The sequence below is a fragment of the Mastomys coucha genome, unplaced genomic scaffold, assembly GCF_008632895.1.
Source record: "Mastomys coucha isolate ucsf_1 unplaced genomic scaffold, UCSF_Mcou_1 pScaffold1, whole genome shotgun sequence".
Lineage (NCBI taxonomy): Eukaryota > Metazoa > Chordata > Mammalia > Rodentia > Muridae > Mastomys > Mastomys coucha.
In genome coordinates, this window is record NW_022196891.1 from 31,571,690 (window position 1) to 31,577,855 (window position 6,166).

Here is a 6,166-nt window from a genome sequence, read left to right on the forward strand (position 1 = left end):
ACCAATAATGTTACACCTTGTGGAACTCTGTTGGTTTGGTTTGGTTTGGTTTGAGATGGAGTCTCATTTCCTCAGGCTGGTCAAAGATGAATGTGAGATCCGGATCCTCCTGCTTGCATTCCCCATGTTTTTAACTGTATTCTTTTTGCATCTCTCTCTCTCCTCCCTCCCTCGCTCCCTCTCTCCCTCTCCCACCCCCCTCCTTCCTTTCATTCTTTATTTAAATTACTGCTTTTTTTTGAGGAAAATTCTTTACAGTTAGGTTGTCAAGCACAACCTGAGTTCTGTCTGAGAGAGTGGCAGCGCAGTGTGTTCGGCGCAGCCTCGATGGAACTATGTCAAACAGCTGTGCTGGCTTTGTGACTTCATCAACTCCTATGACTGTGCCAGTGTATTGATTTGTGTGTACATGCATGAGTGTCTGCACACAGGTATGTGTAAGAGCACACCAATGCCAGAAGAGGGCATCATTCCCTGGGCTCTGAAGGTACAGGTATTTGTTGGACCCCAACTTGATAAGTAGGTGCTGGGATCTGAACTTAGGTTCTCATGATTGAATAGCAAGTATTCTCTCTACTAAGACAAAGTCACCAGCCCTCTAAATAAACATTTATAACTATAAGTTAAGTCCAAACAAGCAATCCTGTGTACAAATAAAGTACATTTTTAAATATATTTTCTTTTCTTTTTGTTTTTTGTTTTGTTTTGTTTTTCGAGACAGGGTTTCTCTGTGTAGCCCTGGCTGTCCTGGAACTCACTCTGTAGACCAGGCTGGCCTCGAACTCAGAAATCTGCTGTCACTGCCTCCCAAGTGCTGGGATTAAAGGTGTGCGCCGCCACTGCTCGGCAAATATATTTTCAATATAACTGGTCTGGGGAGATGGCTCAATGGGTAAGAGTACTTGCTTTGCAAGCATGAGGACCTGGGTTTGAGTCCTCAGCGCCAACATAAAAAGCCAGGCACAGCTGATTGTACCTACAGCTGATAGCTCCTGTATTGGGAAATACGTGGTGAATCTCGAGAGCTGGCAGGCCAGCCACCCTAGTTAAAAATAATGTATGTCTGGATCTGTGAGAGATCCTCTCCTCAGGCAACAGGGTATAGAGAAATAGAAGACGATCCCCACCATCATGGACTCACAAGAGCTACCTAGGTGCACTTACTCACCTACACACTTGAATGCACCTCATATAAACACAACACACACATACCACACACTACACTCAACCACTAAATAAATAACTGGGCCAACCCAGATTTTTATCAAGCAATAATTTTCTATATTCACACTTTGATTGCACCAGTAGAACACTCTACTTCTAAAAGATAATGGCAGGCTTGCCATGGTAGTACACGCTTATAATCCTGACATTTAGGAGACAGGGATAAGAGGATTGGGAGTTCATGTCTAGCCTTGAGGCCAGCTTGAGCTATATGGGACCTTGCCTCAAATGAACAAAATAAAATAAATAGTGAAAATACCTAGGCAGTACGACTGTTGTGAGTTTGAGGCCAACCTGGGGTTCAGAATGAGGCTTTTGCCTGTGGGCTTCCTCCCCCTTTGCCTCAAGCGTTTCGAAAGCGAAACAGTGCCTGATCCAGGACTGCGGATGCCACCTTCGGAGAGAATGCCTGACTACGTTAGATCAAAGACTATCAGACTTGCCTTTAAAGTTCCTTTCCTCTGGTCTCGGTCTCGTGTTTATGTTAGATTGGTTGCTTTCAGTTTCCCTTGGTTTCGATTCTGCCTCTGGATTATTTAAACTCAGTTCTCCCCAAGTAAAAACACACCTTGATACAGCTTACTCGGTGTTCATCTCTTTTGTCTCTCTCTCACCCGCTTTTATTCACAGGTACTCAATAATCTCCAGTCTGAGAGAACCTACGGAGTGAGGGTCCTCTGGCCGGACCACCACATTTGCCAAATAAATAAATAAATAATAAGGTACACGCCTTTGAACCCAGGACTTGGTAGACGAAGGCCAACCTGGTCAAATACTTCCAGGATGACTAGGGCCGCACCATGTAACCCTGTCTCAAAAACTTAAAAGTTTAAAAATAACATTTAGAGCAATCTTTTCGGCATCTATTCCCACCAATTAACATACCTCCCTCTGGTGGACAAATGGAAACTGTACTGCTAGAATGGGGCCCTTTCTCTTTCTGTCTTTTCCCTCCTTTCCTTTGATCCAACTCAATGCAGTGCTATTTCTAAGAGATATTTTTAACTCTGTTTTTCAAAGAACCATCCAAGGAAGGTCCCATTTCAGTGCCAAAGCCAGAACTAATCGACATACAGTCACGCTTGGAGTAGGGAGAACCAGAAAAGATGCCGAGAGGATTGGATATCATCAGACAGCATGAATGCCAGTAGTAAGATAAGCAGCAACCCCAATGGTAATGGAAAGCACTTTACTTCAACAGACGAATCCTAACCATGACTACAAAACCTCAACAGCAGATTGAAAATCACATCAGACTGTTGCATGGCTATAGTTCCTAAGTTTGTAAGACTTTGCATAATTCACTAGCTACTCACTGGCTCAGTCCTACAACTCAAGTGGGGAAGCCCAGAGCAGAGTCAGAGTTCTAGTGAGTATGAGGGTCTCCAGGAGACAAAACACACCATGCATCCTACATGAGGAACCAGTTTCCACTTAACATCAGTTTGGACTAAATGCAGAAATCACTGCAGTATCCAAAATTCTACTAGCTCAGAAGTTCAGAAAGATCAATTGCTAGGTCTATGCTATGAGGCTGTACAATAAGCTAGGAGCAGTGAAAGAGAAAGGGTGGTTGGTTGGTTGGTTGATTTTTTGGTCCCACCCCCAGGGTTCCCATAGTTGAAACCAATTCCAGTTCCGCAGAGTCTCGGGTCTTAAGCTTTCCTTTCTCTCCCGAGGACTATCCACTTTTGGCACTCCCAGCTGTGTCGTCAAAGCTGACTTGGCTATAACCGTGCACTTGGTTGTTTAGAAACTATTACCTTTCTAGAGTTGGAAGAGCGCTTGAAAGTCATTTATTCCGTGGTTGGTGTGTGACCTCCGGGATCAAAAGCTAGCATAGCGCGTAGGAAGAGCTGGGCTTGATTTTCAGCAAAATGAAGGGAAGGGGGAGGGGACGTCCTTAACTTCTTCCTAGTGCAGAGGATCTCTTGCATTAACCCCTAACTTGTTCAGCTTCTATATGAACAATTCCAATGGTGAAGAAATTTACCCCATCCACTTTATTCTTCAGAGTCCACCAGACTATGCATTCTTTAATGCTTTGTCCACCAGAATTATAAATTTTAAAAAAAAAATTTTTTTTCAAGCTGGAGGAAATCTACGTACCCAAGGCTGGTCTCAAATTCTCAATCTTTTTATTTCAACATGCCTGCGTCGCCGTGCTCGGCTAACTTTTATCTTTAGACTACTGATGTTAGATGAAGGAGTAAAGCCTCCCCTGACATTACTTAAAGCCTGGACTACCTGGTAGCTTCCATTGGTAAGCTGACGCAGGAGTGCCAGGAGTCTCACAGGCTAGCCTGAGCTACGTAGCAAATGCTGAGCTAAGCAAGGGCTGCATAGCGAGACCCCGTTCCAAAGAACGAAAACGAAGACATAAAGGCAGCTATTCAGCCGTCACTTCTCCAGATTAAGTGTGTCCACGCCATCACCATTTAAGTTTTCTCTCCTGTAGGTGAGTTCCTAGCCTTCCCAGCTCACAGCCGACTAGCGCACACGGCGATAGCGGGAACTGGGAATTCCGGCTGCGAGTGCGCGCGCCGATTTGAGCCCTGCATGAGCGGACGCACGCTCGGAGCGGTGGCCAATAGGCGTGCGCGCGCCTCTCCCAAGTTTGCTGCGGACCAATCACAGCCCTCTCTTGGAAGGGGGTGGAGTCATTGCAACGGTCTCGGAGGTTGCGCGGGAGCCCCGCACACGCGCGCCGGGGTAAGTGGGGCTGCCGGGGAGAGCTGCGGGTGCCGTCTGAGGGGACGCCCCCGAGGTCACAGTGAGTCTGGGGAAGGAACGAGTCCCGTTCCTACCCGAGCGGCTCTGAGAGGAACACTGCGGGGAGAGCGAGCCGCCCTGGGCGCGCCTAGGCTGTGCCTCGGTGCTACCTCCAGCATCTGCCACTTACCCAGGTTTTGGGCATTGATGATTTACCGCAGGCTTGGGGCACCAAACTAAACGCCAGCGCTCTGCTATCCGAAGTGAGCCAGCGGTACAGGCTGCAGATTCGTGAAAACAGCACCGAGGGTGGGAAGACTAGGTGGGGTTCGCTACTGCAGAGGTGGAAGGAATTGTCCTTCGGTGGTGGCCTCACACATGGGTGAGAACGAGTTTTATGAATAGTCAGTGCAGCTGCTGTAAGCATACGTTTGCGGGGTGTGATGGACTGGAAAAGAGGCTAAAAACGCCGGGGTTTTTTTGTTGTTTTTTTGTTTGTTTGTTTGTTTTAAATTAAAAGGAAACTATCTTTTGGAGCCGTAGTGTAAGGAACTTTGTTATGGTTGTTTGAGGGTTTCACTTTAGTGTTTACGCGACAGGTGTCGCTGTAGCCCAGGCCGACCGGGAACTGACTTCTGCCTGGGCGCCTCCTCTGTCTATGCCACCAAGCCCCGGGGCTTTGAAGAACCTTTATTTTCAGAAAATACACGATAACACATGGCTTTTATGCCAAAGGACTTTTTAAATTTTTATTTACTTTTTTTTTCAAGACAGGGTTTTTCTGTGTAGCCCTGGCTGTCCTGGAACTCACTTTGTAGACCACGCTGGCCTCGAACTCAGAAATCCACCTCCCTCTGCCCCTCCCCCCCAAGCGCTGGGATTAAAGGCGTGCACCACCACTGCCCAGCTTTTATTTACTTTTATTTCTTGTATATGAGTGTTTGCCTGCATATATGTATACACACCATGTGTATGCCTGCAGCCCACGGAGGCAGAGGAAGGTGTGTGTTAGATGTCAGATGGGTGTTGGGAATTGAATCTGGATCCTCTGGAAGAGGTGGCAGTGCTCTTAGCAGCTAAACCATCTCTCTCACCCCAGAGGACTTTGTATATACCAGTTGTTATCAGTCTGGTGGCTTCTTTGAGAGAAACTGCCTTAAATTTTTTCTCATTCTAATCTGATTAGCATGCCTTTCCACTGTGCTCTTACTTTATATAAAGATACAGTTTATACTTGTAGATAGTTTTATTGTAATTGATTGTCCAATGACGACTTTGAGGAGACGTCTCTGCTACTGTGGATTACTGGGGTTGAATCAAGTTGTCAGGCCTGTGCAGCAGGTGCAGAGGGTTAAACTCTGAGCTGTTTTTCCAGTCCCTTGTATTTGCAAGAGTTTTGTTTTGTTTTACTGAAAAAATAGTCCTTCAGATTACTGTATAAAAAAAGCAGTGCTTTGGCTGAACAAGCCATGGGGAGCAAGCCAGCAAGCAGCACTCCTCCATGGCCTCTGCATCAGCTCCTGCCTCCAGGTTCCTGGTCTTGTTTGAGATTCTGTCCTGCCCTCCTTCAGCAGTGTACTGTGATATAGAAGTGTAAGACAAATACTGTGTCCCCCCCCACACACAATGCTTCCCCACCCCCCACCCCCAATAACAAGGTTTCATTAGGCTTAAAACGATGGAGGCTGAGCACAATCTCAGCGGAGGCAAGCCGGTCTGTGAGGTTGAGGTCAGCCTTGGTCTACAAATCAAGTTCCAGGACAGCCAGGGCTACAAAGAGAAACCCTATCTTAGAGGGGGGGTGGGGGTGGAATTATTCTGATATTTTTCTCCTGTATGGAAGGGGAGTCAAAGGACCAGTTAATTTTATTTTTATGTTATATGTATAAATGTTTTACATACATGCATTTATATGTACCATATGCATGCCTGTTGGGTCCCCTGGAACTGAGGTCATAGATGGTTATGAGACACCATGTGAGTGTTGGGGATCAAACCCAGGTCCTCTGCTAAAGCAACAAGCGCTCTTAATCACTGACCCTGCTCCAGCACCCTCTTATTTTATTTTGTTTTGTTTGAGACAGGGTCTTATATGTACCCTTGGCTAGTCTGGAACTTGTCTTGGAGACCAAGCTAGTATAGAATTTTCAGTAATCCTCCTGCCTCAGCCTCCCAAATGATCTCCTGATCTCCACCACCACTGGCTAAACTTTTTTTTTTCTTTTTCTTT

The 6,166-nt window shown here is 46.2% G+C and overlaps 1 protein-coding gene across 3 annotated transcripts in view; it reads left to right on the forward strand.

Moving 5' to 3' along the window:
- The first annotated feature begins 3,873 nt into the window (after window positions 1–3,873).
- Ube2t (ubiquitin conjugating enzyme E2 T) overlaps window positions 3,874–6,166 on the forward strand; it is a 12,344-nt gene continuing 10,051 nt past the window's right edge. Inside the window, exon 1 of one of the 3 annotated variants that reach the window (XM_031383577.1) lies at window positions 3,874–3,936. The gene's annotated coding sequence lies outside the window, so the exon portion shown is untranslated. Of the gene's footprint in view, window positions 4,319–6,166 lie in introns of all 3 variants that reach the window. The other 2 variants (XM_031383570.1, XM_031383583.1) reach the window with 2 other exon arrangements.